Here is a 19284-nt window from a genome sequence, read left to right as displayed (position 1 = left end):
GTTCTTTCAAACTGGCGTCAGTTACTGATTTTTTTCTACTTGGGTAATACAGGAAAGCAGCACATTGATAGATAATATTTTCATATCCCGAGACAAATTTAACCAAATACACATTTATTCTATTCAGAATGGTCTGTCTGGTCATCATGCACAGGTAGTTACTGTCTACGACATAGCTCCATACAGTATTGCAAACCAGTTCACCAAAATTGGGCATTCAGTTGGTGATTTAACGACCGCAAATTTTAGACTGGGTTGAGATGTACTGGGAACCTGATGGTACTTTAAAATATAACTTATTTTACAACATGTTTGAGAGTATATTTGAAAGCAGTTTCGATAAGAAAACAGTGAAATATAATTGTAAGAAACCATGTAGAAAACAATAGCTTACTAAAGGGATAAAAATATCTTATAACCAGAAAAGGAAAAATATCTAATAGCAAGAAAGAGTAATGACCCAGAAACAGTCAAAACTACTGTACTATAGTAATGAAAGTGATTAAAACGTCCATAAGTATGTATATAGTGTCTGTTATTAGCTCCTATGCTAATAAAATTAAAAAAAAAATGATTGTTGAAAAGGAAACAGATAATAGTGGTACAAGTGGGGCAGTGCACAAACAGTTTAATTCAGATTTAACTGGAAGAATGCAGAAGGTTGAAATAAACAATGCTCATAATGCACAAAAATCAGCAGATTCCTCAGACTGAGAAGATATAAAGAATGGGTCCTCTTTTTTCTTAATATGTATTAATGATTTCCCACTTTGTATTCATGAAGATGAAAAGCTAGTTCTCTTTGCTGCTGATACAACTATATCAAACACTCCCAACAAACAAGAAATAGCTGACAAAATTACAAATAATGCTTTTTGGCAAATTATTAAGAGGTTCTCTGCAAATGGACAATCATTAAATTTTGATAAAATGCAGTATATACTGTTCTGAATAGAAAATGGCATAACACCATTAATAAATAAGGACTTCAGCAGAAGTGTGTAGTTAAGGAAGAATAGTCAAAACTGTTGGCTGTCTGAACTAATGAGAGATTGATATGGAAGAAGTATACTGATGATTTGCTGAAACATTTGAGTTCAGTTACTTATACTATTAGACTTATCGCAAATTTTGGTGATACAAGTATCAGCAGATCAGCTTACTATGCCTATTTTCATCCACAGTTTTCATATGACATAATATTTTGGAGTAAATCGTCACTATATAAAAATATTCATTGAACAAAAGTGTGTAATCAAAATAATAGCTGGAGCCCAGCCAAGATCATGTTGCAGACATTTACTGAAAGAACTACAGGTATTCACAGTAGCTACACAATACAGACACACACATACATTATATCTATTGTGTTGTCTAGGAAGCCTGCTCACTCGGTTCACTAGACAAACATTCAAACAAATTGTATTAATGGGTTTTATTACAATAAGAGAAGATAACAATACTTAATCTTTGCAATTACACAGATATGTCGCAAGCAAAGGGCGTCAAATAAAATAGTCAATCTTCTTCAGTACAAAGAACATAGAAAGGAACAGAGTTGACACCGCTATACAAGTCACTAGTCTTGAACCTACTATTGAACTGGGCTGTCACCAGTCAGTCGTGATGCTTATGCCCTGTTGCATTGTCATCCTGGACAGAGGTCGGCTGGCATACGATTGGCTGATGTCTTCTCACAGTCATCTCTTCTCTATCTTTCTCGACTGGCATCCTAGCGCTTGACTTTATATATATTTATTCATTTATGAAATTTGTAATTAATAACTCATCCCAATTCAAAAGCAAAATGCATAGCTACAGCAATAGGAGAAAGGCTCAACTTCACTATTTTGGGTTAAATCTAGCACTGGCACAAAAAGAGTTGAATTATGCTGCCACAAAAGTTTTTAGTCTCTTACCAAATACCATCAAAAGTCTGACAGATAATCAATCAGCTTTTAAAAACAATTTTGTGAATGACAACTCCTTCTATTCAATAGATGAAGTTTAAGATAGAAATTAGTATGAAAAATATGATACTGTGTTCCATGCAGAAAAAGTACTAAAAGTTTTATCTTATTCATGCCATTTATTCAAAGAAAATTATACATACAGTATGATATACTTTATTATTATTGATACATAACTAACCCTTTTTTTTACTAGGAACCTATCTATAATCATTTGTTTCTGCAACACTTAGCCAAAATGCCACATAGCATTATCATCAAATAAATTTGTAGTGTGTGTAGTCACTGCTTTATTTCAATGTACAATGCAACTGGTTCCCATGTTTTCAGCATTTCTCTTATTCCACCAGAAGATTGTTGCTTTACTGTTACCACCTCCTCTTCGTCCTCTGAAGGACTCTCCACAACTTCCTGCTGTCACACACTGCTACTCTATAAGCTCTTCGTTGGTCATTTATTGGCTGTGATTTTCCACAAGCTCATTGATATCATTGTTATCCATTTCTAGTCCCATGCTCTTGGCCAAAGATACAGTCTCATTGACTACTGGCTCCACAGATACTGACTCAAAAACCTTACAATCATATTCAACAATACATTTCACCCAAAGTTTCTTCCAAGCAGAAGTGAGAGTTCTCTTGGTGATCCCTTCCCACGTCTTTACAGTTATCTTTATGCAGGTGACGATGCTGAAGTAATATTTCCAAAACTCTCTCAGATTGAGATTGGCAACTACAGTGAACTCAAAGCAATGCTCGAAGAATGCTTTAGTGTAGAGTTTCTCAGAATTACAAATAATCTACTGGTCCATTTGATGGAGTATTGGAGTGGCATTGGGGGACAGAAATTGGATCTTGATGAATTGAAGTTCTTCAAGGAGGTGTTCTTGTAAGGGCAGGAGGGTTGTCCATAACAAATAAGACATGGAGTAGCAGATTCATCTCAAGCAAATATTTTTTCACAGAAGCACCAAACCCCTCATCGATCCAATCACAAAAAAGGTCACATGTCAGCCTAGACTTGTTGTTAGAGCTCCACATCACATTTAACCTGCTTTCTGGACTTTACACTTCCTGAAGGCTTGTGGATTTCCTGAACCGTAATTTTCAAATCGCCACTTGAATTGACACAGAACAGCAGTGTAAGATGGTTTTCATTGACATGTGACAGGACAATACATTTTCCTCTGTAATTATAAAGGTATGCTTTGGCATCTTTTTCCTTTAGAGACACAATTCGTCACAATTAAAAATCTGTTGCGGCAGGTAACCCTCAGAATCTACGAGAATTTTGAAGTTGCTGATGAAGTTCTCCTCTGCCTTTGTGTCGGAGCTGACTGCTTCGCCTTGCCTCACAACACTGTGGATGCCAGTTCTCGAACCACCCATGGCTTCCCTTAAACACTCCTTCAGCCGCTGCTGATCCTGGCGTCTTTTAACGAGGTCAGCGAAAATTATTCTTACCTTCTCACAAGTGCCGCTCTCATTAATAGTGGCGCCTTGCAATTTCTTTTTATTTTCCTTATAAGCAGCACCCTTTCGACATCGTCCAGAATATTAAACCATTGTTTACATACTATTTTAACTCCCTTTGAAGCATCCATTTCCTTAATCTTGTCCTTGTTTTTGGGGATATAGCAAATAATTGATGTAGACCGATTGTATGTCACTTGATGTTCGCGTTTTTCAATGATGTTACGTTTCATTTCTAAGGTCATTTTCCTTTCTTTATGGTCGTCTTCTTGCCTGTTTTCTTCAGGGACATTTCTATGAAGGTTATTAAAATTTGCACATAAAAAACACTGTGTGAATATAAGTTTAGAAAAATGTGAGATCACAAGCTGCATTAAGATGGTAGCAGAAAGAGTGTTAAACCTAGAATGGAGACATGCTAAAGACATTGTTGATATTCTGCTGCCAACAATGAAATGTATTCATATTACTCAATGGCTCCCTTGCCACCTACGAACGACTAGTGACATCTCACTAAATCGTTGTCGTTCATTATGCGAAACATTGCTTGTTAAGTGAGTCACTTTTTTACAATTTGTTTTGCTTGTTATGCGAATTGCGCGTTATGAGAATTGCTCATTAAGCAATGTAATTTTAGCACTGTAATTTTAGAAATATTAAAAATAATTGAATTACATCATGTAAAGAAACCTTCTGTTAAACTGACATGTTTCACATCATTACAGACAGTCATTCATGCTCTATGTAACAAGTACTAACCCAATGTAATCAAAGCTAATCTTTGTAGAAATCAGCACATGGAAGTGTGTGCTTGTGAATTAATACTGGAAATAAGTTCACTTTTAATTGTAACTGTATACAGATCTGCACTGGGAAATTTTTAACTGTTTATAAGGAATATGGATGCCCTACTATGCTATCTATCAAATAGTAGCAAGCAGTTAATACTCTGCAATGATTTAAGTGTAGATTTTCTAAAAGATTCAGATAAGAAAATGATTTGTAATCCTTATTTGGATCCTACAATTTAAACTCAAAAATTAATTTTCGAAGAGTGGTGGACAAATACAGTGAGACTTTAACTAATATTTTTTTCCTTTGAGAATGCTCAAAGCAAGAAAATAACTGTACTCAGAGTAACAAATGCTCTCCGATTATGGTGCACAGTTAGTTAGGATAAATGAGGTAGTTTTACAATAAAGATACTCGTCAGTGGAAATCAGTTAGAATAATTAATGATTCCAGGACAATATTTTTTAAGAACAGTTCACACGAAATAACCTGACATGAAATTGACAATGAACCAACTGCTGACAATAATTTTAATCATCTCCATGATAAATTCGAATCGCTATTTGAAAATCAAAAAGGACATTAACCAGCATGTAGAAATCATGGATCACTAGTGAGATTAAACTATCTTTTGGAACGGAAATGGGAATTTCATCTGTTGGCAACAGGTGAACACTACAAAAACTACTCAAAATTACTAAGAAAGGTTTGTAGAAAATCTAGAAACATGCACATTATGTCAGAAATCAGTAATTCTTAGACAACAAACCACAGAACAGAATAACATTAACATTAATTTAAATAGAAGAACTGTAAATGGTCAGTCACAGACAGCAGTTATGTTGAATAATAATTTCTTAAAGGTAGTAGAAAATATAGAGACAAACAGTTCAGGAGAAAAATAAAAACAATATGTTGAACAACCAACTTATATAAAATTCAATCATATAGACATCTCATCCTCACCTACTGAAATTAAGGAAAAAATAAAAGTTCACCTCTGTTTGCTAGTGTCCCATACAGTGAAACAAACTTGTTTCCATATAATAAGCTTGTCTTTTCTGAAATGTGTGGTCCATCACTAACTCAGGACACTTTTCAAGAGAGATCGAAATATGCCACTCTTAAGATCCTCTATAAGAAAGATGTCAGAAAAGACGCCAATAACTACTGACTAGTTTCACATGTAACACCATTTTCCAAAATGTTTTTGGCAAGGTCATGTATTTTAAAATAGTATCCCACCTGAGCAACAATAACTTCCTCAGTAAATCCCAGTTTGGATTTCAGGCAAGCTGCTCAACTGAGAATGTCATTTTGCACATTCACTTACCAAATTTTACAAATACTAAGTAACAAAACAGCACCAGTTAGGTTATCTGTGATATATGTAAGGCATTTGACTTCATGACTCACACTAGTCTCCTGGATAAACTGAGGTTTTATAAACTAATGATATTGCAAACCAATGGATAATGTTATATCTAACTAAAAGAATGAAGAAAGTTATACTTAACAATTCAATAGGTGCAAGCATGGCAAATTCTTCAGACTGGAGGGAAAAAAATCACTTATGGGACCCCACAAGGCTCAATCACAATTGTTCCTCATATATGTAAATGCCTTTCTGTCTGCTATACAACAAGCAGATTTTTTAATAGATAATGCTAGTAATGAAATCAATCTAAATGTACATAAAGCAACAGAAGAAATGGGAGGTAATGTTCTTAAAAGTCAATACTTTGAACATGGCTGTGCTTCAGCAACTGTGCATGAAAGAGCTTTAGTGCATTTGAAATAACACCTAACCAGTTGCAAAACACAAGTTTATTAGACCTTGGCCACGGTTTCAATAGTTCTTCAGAAGATGTAGGCTGTAAACTCACATTCTGTATAGTCAAAGAGGGAGACAGTGACTCTAGTACATATAATCCACTTAATCACATTGTAAATACATAATGTAAAAGTAGTAGCCATCTGCTGCAGGGATTTGTCTTAAATTTGTTTAAATATGAGATATTCCTCTTAAAACTTTTAAAATAAACAACAATCACATATTTGATGGGTGATACACAATATGCAGTATGCCACTTGAAAGAGTAGTATAAAACTGATATTGAAATACAAAGTGTGGTATTAGATCTTAAAGAGCATCAATACGTCACATTCAGTGCTACTGACATGCACTGACTCATAAATCTGCATTTTGTAATTGGTTGGCTGTTATTTCTAATGCAATGAAGCTCTTGAAAGTATTGTTGAGTGGTTTTCTGTGAATGGTCTCACTCTCAATTAAAAAAAACATGTTCAGTTTGTATATCTAGAGATACTACATAAAGATAATCATAACACATGGTGATAAAATAATAACTAGGGTGCAAATGTCAAAAATTTTAGGTGTCCACAAAGATGAGATCTTAATCTACAGAAAATAAGGTCGAAACTCTTAAAACAACTGAGTTCAGCCACTGTTTCACTTTAAGTCATTGCAATGTGGACGAGATGTGGCTGAGATTCAAAGATATAGTAGCAACAGCAATTGAGAGATTCATACCTCATAAATTGGTAAGAGATGGAACTGATCCCCCATGATACACAAAACAGGTCCGAACGCTGTTGCAGAGGCAACGGAAAAAGCATGCGAAGTTCAGAAGAACGCGAAATCCCGAAGATTGGCTAAACTTTACAGACGCGCTAAATTTGGCACAGACTTCAATTCGAGATGCCTTTAATAGGTTCCACAATGAAACATTGTCTCGAAATTTGGTACAAAATCCGAAGAAATTCTGGTCGTATGTAAAGTGCACAAGCGGCAAGACGCAGTCAATACCTTCGCTGCGCAGTGCCTATGGTACTGTTACCGACGACTATGCCACTAAAGCGGAGTTATTGAACGCGGTTTTCCGAAATTCCTTCACTAGGGAAGACGAATGGAATATTCCAGAATTTGAAACACAAACAGCTGCTAGCATGAGTTTCTTAGAAGTAGATACCTTAGTGGTTGCGAAGCAACTCAAATCGCTTGATACAGGCAAGTCTTCAGTTCCAGATTGTATACCGATTAGGTTCCTTTCAGATTACGCAGATACAATAGCTCCCTACTTAGCAATCATATACAACTGCTCACTCACCGATAGATCTGTACCTACAGATTGGAAAATTGCGCAGGTCGTACCAGTGTTTAAGAAGGGTAGTAGGAGTAATCCATCTAACTACAGACCTATATCATTGACGTCGGTTTGCAGTAGGGTTTTGGAGCATATATTGTATTCAAACATTATGAATCACCTCGAAAGGAACGATCTATTGATACGTAATCAGCGTGGTTTCAGAAAACATCGTTCTTGTGCAATGCAGCTAGGTCTTTATTCGCACGAAGTAATGGCCGCTATCGACAGGGGATCTCAAGTTGATTCCGTATTTCTAGATTTCTGGAAGGCTTTTGACACCGTTCCTCACAAGCGACTTCTAATCAAGCTGCGGGCCTATGGGGTATCGTCTCAGTTGTGCGACTGGATTTGTGACTTCCTGTCAGGAAGGTCGCAGTTCGTAGTAATAGATGGCAAATCATCGAGTAAAATTGAAGTGATATCAGGTGTTCCCGAGGGAAGCGTCCTGGGACCTCTGCTGTTCCTGATCTATATAAATGACCTGGGTGGGGAGGAGAAGGATATTGGTGTTTAACATCCCATCGACAACGAGGTCATTAGAGACAGAGCACAAGCTCGGATTAGGGAAGGATGGGAAAGGAAGTCGGCCGTGCCCTTTCAAAGGAACCATCCTGGCATTTGCCTGGAGTGATCTAGGGAAATCATGGAAAACCTTATTCAGAATGGCCGGTCGCGGGATTGAACCGTCGTCCTCCCGAATGCGAGTCCAGTGTGCTAACCACTGCGCCACCTCGCTCGGTGACCTGGGTGACAATCTGAGCAGTTTCTTAGGTTGTTCGCAGACGATGCAGTAATTTACCGTCTATTAAGGTCATACGAAGACTAGTATCAGTTGCAAAGCGATTTAGAAAAGATTGCTGTATGGTGTGGCAGGTGGCAGTTGACGCTAAATAACGAAACGTGTGAGGTGATCCACATGAGTTCCAAAAGAAATCCGTTGGAATTCGATTACTCGATAAATAGTACAAGTCTCAAGGCTGTCAATTCAACTAAGTACCTGGGTATTAAAATTACGAACAACTTCAGTTGGAAAGACCACATAGATGATATTGTGGGGAATGCGAGCCAAAGGTTGCGTTTCATTGGCAGGACACTTAGAAGATGCAACAAGTCCACTAAAGAGACAGCTTACTCTACACTCGTTCGTCCTCTGTTAGAATATTGCTGCGCGGTGTGGGATCCTTACCAGGTGGGATTGATGGAGGACATCGAAAGGGTGCAAAAAAGCGCAGCTCGTTTAGTATTATCACGTAATAGGGGAGAGAGTGTGGCAGATATGATACGCGAGTTGAGATGGAAGTCATTAAAGCAAAGACGTTTTTCGTCGCGGCGAGAGCTATTTACGAAATTTCAGTCACCAACTTTCTCTTCCGAATGCGAAAATATTTTTTTGAGCCCAGCCTACATAGGTAAGAATGATCATCAAAGTAAAATAAGAGAAATCAGAGCTGGAACAGCAAGGTTTAGGTGTTCATTTTTCCCACGCGCTGTTCGGGAGTGGAATTGTAGAGAGATAGTATGATTGTGGTTCGATGAACCCTCTGCCAAGCACTTAAATGTGAATTGCAGAGTACTCATGTAGATGTAGGTGCAGATGAAATCTTGGGAGAGACATATCAGTAAATTATCATATTTAGTGTATTCTTACTAAGCTGCATCTTATGGTGTAAGGTTCTGTGGTAATCTAATATGGTTTTTTAATTATTCTTTTATTTGGTTTTGAAATTATTAATTTTATAATATTCTGATTTTGGTTAATTGAATCTTCAATTAAATCAAGAAAAATTACATACTTGAAAAATCATTTAAAATATTTTTTAAATATTGAAATTGTAATTTAATTACCACCATCATGATTCACACCTTTTTAAGCTTTGCTCCTCTACCAGGATTGTCTGTTGGCCAATACAATTTTGGGACGTGATTTTCGCCTAAAAGCTATTGGACTTAGTTTTGTGAAAAGTGAAACTTTAGATGCACATTCTATTCTGAAAGCAAACCAAACATATTGCACTGATTGGTGCCATTAATACGCGATCATTCACTAACAGACATCGCCACACAAAGTAAGTCACACTTAACTATCGAATTCATGAAAAAAGTTGAGGAAAGAAGGTATGATTAGTCGTAATAACAAACAATATGAAATTAAACAGTTATTATTATGCAAAATGATCACAAACAACAAAATCTCTACGTTCACAAACCATATAATCGTTTTATGACTGTACCAGACAATGGCTTACCAGGAAGAGAGAGAGCAAAAGGTTGCAAGTCCTTGTTCGCTAAAATAACATAGATAATACTATTACAGAGACATTAATTTCATTGTAATGGCAGTGTCTATTAATCAACGATGAAATATTCTCAGCGATACTGCGCTAACATACACAGTCACGAAATTCACTAATACTTGGGAAAAATTATGCAACCCTCTAAATTTTTAAAAGTTTATCAAGTGTTTGTAAAAAGTTTTAAAAATTTAGATCACTTCGTTAAGTTTGAGTCTTTAGATTGTCCTTTTTTCATCATTTTATTCGTTTGAGCTGGAGACTGTTTTAGCTTCGCCAGGAATGTAATCTACCTTCCCTTTCAGGTGGGATCCTGCCAGAACCTGGCGAAACGACAGGAAACGCATTGGCATACCAGTTCCTTTTTTGTGCATGCAATCTTTTCTCATTACACACTGAAAAAATCAGATCATTTAGTACAATTAATCAGGGTGAACAAATTACATCATTAGAAAAAAACATCAAGATAGGAAATTAGCACTTTTGACAGTTATTTGTCCTTGTGAATTTAGATTGAGTTTTGAAATGTCCGTATTAAACATTTAGGATTCATCATATGGGTTTTGTTACAGAAATACTTGTGGTTTTTGAAACAGCTTACAATAATCATTCAGTTGCACATTAATAATTCTTGTTCAACAGTTGTAAAAGCAATGCATGGTAGGCGAAGTCAGTCATGCTGCAGCATTCGCCGTTTTTGTGTTGTAGAGCGGTCAGGCGACGTGCTCGCGATGTTGACAAATCTGCGTACGTGTGAGCCATGATGATATGCGTTGTCTGCGATGGAGGAAGAAGACTGCTGGATTTTGGGCCATTTGTGCTTGATGGGATCCACTCAGCTCAGGTTACAGGGATTACATAAAACATTAATAGATTGGGGCCAGTAACACAATTCTTAATACACATTCCCAAAAACGAATTTTGATTAGCAGGTAGTTGTAATCATTTGAAACACCAATTTACATCACTTTGTTCCGTGATAGCTGTGGGTTACATAGTATACATGTTTTCGTTATGATACAAAAGCTTTAATGTATGGTTTTTGTTCATGCACTTTACTGTCAGTTGTCATCAACACCGTTACTGCATGAACACGTTCATGTTAGTTTCATTTTCCGCACATTCATAAGTGTACTCAGGATGCGGTAAATTACACATGTTTGCGAAGTGTTTATCAAAGTTTTTGTTTCTTAAGCACATAGCTTCGCGTTGGTGTCTAATAGTCACACATGACGTCACATGCATAAAGTACCAGCGCTACAGTCTGTTCCACAGTTTATGCCCAATACACACTAACAGAGTTGCAAATAACGACACTTCACTGTGTTCCAATTCAGCGGATCATCAGATCACTTCATTGCTGTGAATTAAGTTCATTTGCCACTAAAAGTGCCACCCAATTGCGACATTAGAGCAAAGTGTTCGTATTTATTTCACCCAGTGGAATTGAATTACCACGTGTATAATGTCTCTTGAAAACACATATTTCACTTTGCTCCACGCGACTGCTACGGTCGCAGGTTCGAATCCTGCCTCGGGCATGGATGTGTGTGCTGTCCTTAGGTTAGTTAGGTTTAAGTAGTTCTAAGTTCTAGGGGACTGATGACCACAGATGTTAAGTCCCATAGTGCTCAGAGCCATTTGAACCATTTCACTTTGCTCTTGTATAAAGAGTCCTCCCATTAAATGCAAATTTGTGTGCACTACTTCACCAATGACAGTTCTATTTGCCATTGATAACTTATGACGCAGCAAATGTGCTCAAAGAAAAATCCCACAGCTTATGTAATCTGTTGTAGGTACTAAGTGTATGATTTACATAGTGTTTATGTTCTACAACACTCTAACCTTTTCGTCTTACAATTCTTCACAACATTAAATTTAGTTGTGCGGCTACTTGCGGCAGTGAGGCCTAGCTTAACAGTGTTGTTTTTTCAGTATGTAATGCGAGTTTAGTCGTTACTACTGGAGCTAAGGACATCACTGACTGTTTTTACCTCACACAACCTGGCATGTACTGTTGAAATTAGTAGTGACAATTAGTGCAGAATATGATTCTGCTTATGGCACAATGTTGCCATTTCACTACTATCGTACTAAAATCACAATAGTTTTATCACTTCACTTTGAAAACATGACCCGCAGAAGCTTGCTGTTTATGTTTGCAAACTACATGCTAGGCATAAACAGCAAATTATTATATACTACAAATCATTGCATTTGTACAAAACTTAAAATCTACTGATAGAAAAACTTTATCATCTGTATGGCTTCTGCCTTGCTTTCTTTACTTACAAATGCATAGCAAAAGAAATGGAATAATTGCATCCATGAAAATGTTACTAAGATTAGATCAAAATAAGTTTCTTGTTACTTTCCTGTTCATAATATTAATGAAATGACTTTACTTAAAAGACTATTCCTGAACTTCTACTACTAATGTGAAAGATTGTTGTTGAACAAAAGGTTCACTTAAGATCTACTTATGCACATGAAAAAAATAAATTTGTCTTAAGACTACTAACCACACTGTGAATGTCTTGCATACTAACACATTTACAAATTCTCATAATATTTACCAATTTACATAGGTACATCCACTCCAGGAAATGTTCACTGAGTAAAATATTTCTTTATATCGAGTTGTAACATGTGACAGATTTCATTCGATACAGGTTCTCTGTGGCTCACGGACCAAAACAGGTAGAGTGGCAAAATGTTTCGTGAGGCTTTACTTGCATTGTATTCACATATCCTTTAATTATACCGTTTTTTAAATCAAAAACAGATATATATATTTGTTTAAAAGGGCAATCAGTTCATTTTGTTGTATAGTGTTTAAATAAACTGATTCATAAAGTTTGCTTTGTATTTCTTGTCTGCAAGACTGTACATCAAATTGCTGTTAACTGGGCTGTGTTTGATCTAGCAACATAGGAAACTGATTGTTACATAAAATTACCTCTGGTTTTATGTATTTGATTCGGACTCCTTGACATAACTTACTGTGAACCAGCTTGCCTTTAATGAGTGATAGGGCTATCTCCTTCCCATTCACTTTTAATACACATTTGCCACAAGAACGGTCAATTACTACATCAATTTTTTGTAAGAAATCTTCTCCCCATATGCAGCTCACTGATAAACCTTCACAAGTCTGGAATGTGCTCTCTATAGCTCCATACCCGCCCCAATTAATAAATTAGTTTGCATACGTACTCCCTTTGATTTATTTCCAAATGCATGAATGATACCAGCAGCGTATGCGGTGTCTGAAGTTCACAAATCTTATTATAGAACTCTAAAGGCACACAATTTGTAGCCACGCAGATGTCAACAGTAACTGTGGTTGGTATCCCACCTACTACTGTGCGAAATGAAGCTTGGATTGTTTCCTTTTTTGTTAATTTACACAAATGGTTTTCTTTGCGAAGTTCATCACTCAGATTTTTGCCCTGATAATATCTTATTAAATACACCCTCTCACGACAACTGCCCCCTGTTTCTTCCGCAACCGTCATATGAGGGCTGTATGAGGTCGCATTTAGTTTAATGTCTCTGGAGTGCTGGGCATAGTGTTACCCACCACTTCTATAAATCTAACTGGCGGCTGTCGCCTCTAGTTTTGCCCAGAACTATGGTATTCAGTGGCACTGTTCAGTGGCGCAGAAGCACCAGCTGATTGGGTATTGGTTTCTGTATTAGGATGCCAATTACTGTTTGAATGCTGTTGTATTGGTTGCCAGCGATTTGGCTGATTATTGTTATTACTATTGTAATTACTGTACCCTGGATGATATCTGTTGTGTTGCCTACGCCTCTCATTAAAAGGAGGAGAATTTGTTTCATCCCTTTGTCCTAAGTTGTTATTACCATTGTAAGATTGAGGTCAACTATTCCAATTTTTGTTACCATTACCGTTTTTATTGTGATATTGGTAATAGTTATTACTATTGTTATTCCATACTTGAGCATTACTGCCCCATTTCAATTTCGCTTCTTCATGCAACATGTCAATGGAATCAAATGTTGACTTGAAAAGTTCTATGTCTGAATCTGATGCATGAAGTATTTTTTTCTTTTATTGAGACTGGTAATTTTGATGTTAACAGCCATATGACTTCTTGTTTTGGTACTGGTTCATCCCAATATTTCGTCTTATTTATATACTTCTCAAAATATTTATGCAATGTACCTGCTTTGCCACTGTACGTCACGGCATTATACACCTCGCACCTTAAACATCCTTGTGTTTTTGCTGACCAGTACTTATTTAGAAGAGCTTTCTCGAATTCCTTATAAGTGTGGCAATAATCTATTACTTCACTTGCCCATAAGGCTCCATCACCTTGAATACAGGTAGTGACAAACGATATTTTCTGTTTATCATTCCATGATTTTGGTAGTATACCACAGAAGGTTTTGATAAAAATAACAGGGTGTGGTATTTTGTGTTCTTGTGCAGAACTTTGGAATTGCCTGTATTTCAGCAAACTCTCTTACACAATTATGTTAGAAAGAGAACTGGCTGTCCCCTGTTCACAAGCTACGTGAACGGGTTGTGGATTGGGCATTGCTGGTGAACAGCTGATTGGTCCTGCTGTTCAATATGTTACAGTCTGTGTCACTGGCAACTTATTGACACGTAAATCAGACTCGCCTGCTGCGTTTTTTATCGCTGCCAGCTCGCTTTTTAACGTGTCTACTTCTTATGTAAGTTTCTGTTTCCACTCAGAAACCTGTTTGGTGTTTTCACCAAGCATGTTTGCTGCAGACAAAGCTTCATTTGTTGCTTTCCTTACGGTTACAGGCAGTTCGTTCAGTAAACATTCTTGAAATTGGTTGTCTCTCCTGTTCGATAACGAGTGACTGTACCCATGTAGCTATTTGCTCCACAGAATTTTCTAATGTACTTTGTGCTACGTTAACTAGCGCAACCTGCTTGGTTACATCATTGACAGCTTCAGGCAAATGCTTTTATGTTTTTCGCATTTCGTCAAATTCATCACTAGTACTTTTGAAGTTAGCTTCAATTTTACTGAATTCTCTATCAAGGTCGTCACGAATATGTGTGGCACGTTTTTCTTGTATCTGATGGGCTATGGCTTTCAAATTTTCGTTTACTAATATGGTTATATTATTTTCATTAAATTTTCGTTTACTAATATGGATATATTATTTTGAATTTCAGTGGCCGCAGTTTGAAGTTTTATATTCAAACTGTCAGTCACATTTTGAAGTTTTGCATCTAAACTAACAGTTGCACTAATTTTCATCTCAGTGGCTGCAGTTAGAGTTTTGCATCTAAATTGCGTCACATTTGTAGCTTTGCCTCTAAATTATCAGACACATTTTGTACTTTTGCATCTAAACTGTCTGTTACGTTTTTCTGAACGTCTATAAAGTGTGCATTTTATTCATAAACGGCGGGATGTAAATCTTGCATCTGTTCTTTGAAAAATGTGAGCGGTTCCGCGAAATTAATAGGTGATGTTTCACTCTGGCTGGATTCTTCAGGATGTTCGGGCGTAGGTGCGTTGTCACCCGCCAATAGTTCATTACTTTGAGTTTCGTGACTCGCCATATTTTGCTTGTCACTGTCTACGTCTGACTCTACTCAGGGCGGTGTAGCCATTTTAATGTTTCTACCAACTTTGTCCATGAATTTAAAAAAATACGCCTCACTGAATTTAATAAAATTGACCGTTAATTCTCCTCAAGTTAAATGTGGCAAATGTTATTTAGTAGGAATTCCTGTTAATATGTAGCGATTAACGATAAAACAATCTAGTGACGATTCTCAGTCGCTCTAGAAAGCGACCATCTTGTCAACATCATGTTATGCAAAATTCGCCAAAAGAATTTGCAAGCTATTGTGAGTAAAGTTTTTTTTTAATTTAACACTCCCTAACTGACTTTTACACACCAGGGCAATGGAAAACAATAATGTCCTTACCTCCTTTCGTACTGCACTTCAGCAACATCTCAAGTCATGGTTTTTTTCTTTTAAGGATCATGCTCCATGTCTCGTATTACTCAGATTGTTGAAATTGTCTTGTATCTTGTTACAGTGGTTTTTCATGTAACAGAAATATACACATTTTTTTAGATACCAAAAATACAGTAATGCATATACACTACATATGTACATACACAAATAGGTCCTGTATTAAGGAAGCCAATTCTAATGGTGGTTTTTTAATGATTTTTAATTGATTTTGAAATTATTATTCAATTTTATATTGTTCTGGCTTTGGCAAATTGAATCTTCAATTAAATAAAGAAAAATTACATACTTGAAAAAATCATGTAAAAATATTTTTTAGATATTGAAATTGGAATTTAATTACCTTCAACATGATTTATATATATATATATTCAGCTAGGCTCCTCTACCTGGATTGCCTGTTGGCCAATATAATTTTGGGAAGTGATTTACGCCTAGAAGCTACCGGACTTCGTTTTGTGAAAAGTGAAACTTTAGATGCACGTTCTATTCTGAAAGCAAACCAAACATATCGCACTGATTGGTGCCATTAATAAGCGATCATTCACTAACATGACATCCCCATACAAAGTAAACCACACTTAATTACCAGATTCATGAAAAAAGCTGAGGAGAAAAAGTATGATTAGTCGTAATAACAAACACAGTTATTATTATGCAAAATGAGCACAAACAACAAAATCCCTATATAACATAAATCATATAATCCTTTTAAGACTGTACCAGCCAATGGCTGACCAGGAAGAGAGAGATCAAAAGGTTGTGAGTCCTTGTTCGAGAACACAGATAACACAGTTACTGAGATATTAATTTCATTGTAAATGCAGTGTATATTAAACATTGATGAAGTGTTCTCAGCGCAACTACGCGAAAATACACAGTCACGAAATCCGCTAACACTTGGGGAGCATTAGAGTAACTCAACTGTAAGAAATAAAGTGTTCATTGTTCAAAAGTGTGCCATAAGAACGAAGTGTGTGGCGCTCATACACAGTCATCTTGTAGACATCTGTTTAAGGGGCTAGGCATTATGACTACTACCTCACAGTACATTTATTCCATCTTGGAGTTTGTTGTGCATAGTCCTCTGCAGTTGAAAACGAACAGGATGTATATAATTATAAATCCAGAAGAAAAAAGACATTCATTACTTCACATTAAGGTCGTATTCAGCATGAAAAGAGGTTCACAATGCTGGCATCAAAAGTTTTGATCACTTACAGAAAGGTAAAAAATGTCTGACAGACAACGAAGTTAAATTTGGGAAGAACCTGAAAACGTTGCTGCCTGAAAACTCATTTTATTGCATAAAAGAATTTCTAATTTTGTAACATGTAAAATGTGATGGTTAGCAATTATTATCTCACTGTAGTATTAAAAATGTAGATGATAAGTATGTAGCCATATTTACGTATGAAAGTGCAATGTTAATGGAAGATTACTCATTCCTCATCAATGTGATTAACTGAGCCAATGATCCACAGAATGTGAAAGTAACTATCTACCTAATCTTTGCTAGTGTAATTTGCGACTTGCTCTTTGTAAAAGTTGGAATAGGTGCAGGGCGCTGTTGTCAGCATAGCAGAGCAAACTAATGGGAGAAATAAAGGTAGAGTTCTGTTTATGAAAGTTTGGCACACAAAATCTGACTGGGAGATGGTTACACTTCAGGTGGATAAAAACGAAAATCAGAATGGAGAAGAGCCTGCTGCAAGTTAATAAACAGCCTCCACAGAAGAAGGTACATTGGAGGAATAGTAACCATTTACTAAACAGTTATTGAGTTAATTGTACAAATATACAACAAACTGTGGAACATGTAATTTGTATAACACTTACATGCATTTGATTAAATATGACAGTAATTATGGTTAGTCACAGACAGGTTCCCCTGAATATCTGCATCATGCACAAATAATAGTAGTTTATATTTTCAAAGGTATGTATTATCACACATATGCCATACTATATTCAAGGTGCTTGTATTCCAAGATGTCCAGATGAGTGACAAGCAGAAATGGAATCACAGTTTGATGAAGTGTGTAAAAACTAATCTGAGATTAGCTTTGCACTTCCTAATTTTGTTTCTTGCATGACAATGCATTCATATATATTTTGAACATTATTTGGTGGCATGTGGGACTTTTTTTATATAATGTAGTAAGACTCAATGGTGTATTTCTTATGCAAAAGTAGCTAGTAATAATATGGAGATCATGAAAAATAATGCGTGAAACTGGTAAAAAAATATTTTTAATGATATCCATCGAAATTTGAACTGAAAGTGGTGGAATAAACACGAGATCCATTTTATAGACAAAAGTATGGTGCAAAAATCTATAAAAGTTTAGTTTTTGGGCATATTTCATGAATCATATATGTGACAACTCTACATCGTGTGGAGTATTTTAGTAGGCTATAAGTCATTTACAAAAATTGGAAAACTAATACTTCACTTTAATTACAGTCCACAACATAACTTGATAAATTTAAATCTAACCACGTATTCACTGTCTACTCAAAATTTCATTTATGGAGTGCAAAAATTTTAAAAAATTACTTAGGTTAATCCTTGCATGTAACACAAATGTGTAGACACTAATAATTAAAGGAAGAACTTCCAACCAATAAAATCTTTTTCGATTCAAATACGTATTCACACAAAATGTATGGTATTTTGCTGTGCTGCCCAATGAAAACAAAACCATACTGGATCCATGGTAAGAATTGGAAAAGAAGTGCTGTCAACTGTTATACAACCTCCCTCCATAAACTAGAGATTCTACTAGAGCATATTATCTCTTTAAATTTGCTTATGGCAAACTAAAAAACATATAGAGAAAAGAGGTACTCACTACTAAACAAATTCTGGAAAATCTTTTTTTGACACATAAATATAACACTAGTAGTTACTAACTAACTTACTTGCTAGTTATGAAAAGCAAGCATGATGTTCATGCTGAGGGACAAGGAACTAAACGTGCACTTAAAAAATTTTCTGTGAAAAGCTGCTTGCCCTCCTCACAGATATATCAAATATTGTCACAAAACTGAGCAACTAGGGAACAGAGAATATCCACACTCATAATTTCTCCAAAGCTATCCTTAAAAAGATAGTAGGTACAGTCTGTCACCTTGTGAATTTCCTTATCAAATGAATTTTAAACAGGGCATATCTCCAGATTGCTCGAAGTTAACCATAGTCCAGCCTCTATATACAAAGGAGGTGGGGATTAAGCTGAAAACTATGTGGTACTCCTACTGAAAATGTGCCTCTAATATGAAAATTTATTGAGGTCATAGTGAAAAACTAATTAAACTACTACTTAAAAATTTGTTTTTCCCATGTGTGATCGAAAATGGAAAGTCTGATAGTGTTTGCCTGAAAGTGGTTCTATGAACCCTCTGCCAAACGCATAATAGTGAATTACATAGTCATCATTTAGATGAAGATGTACATTGCGGAAAGTATTCAGACTGCTAGAGATTTCACCTATGGGTCTTGTATAGTACATGATTCATTATACAAGTTGAAACACAGACCACAAATTTTAGATCTTCCAGTACTTGTTTTTCACAAGA

The sequence above is a fragment of the Schistocerca nitens genome, chromosome 1 (genome assembly GCF_023898315.1).
Source record: "Schistocerca nitens isolate TAMUIC-IGC-003100 chromosome 1, iqSchNite1.1, whole genome shotgun sequence".
Lineage (NCBI taxonomy): Eukaryota > Metazoa > Arthropoda > Insecta > Orthoptera > Acrididae > Schistocerca > Schistocerca nitens.
Note: the sequence above shows the minus strand (reverse complement) of the source record.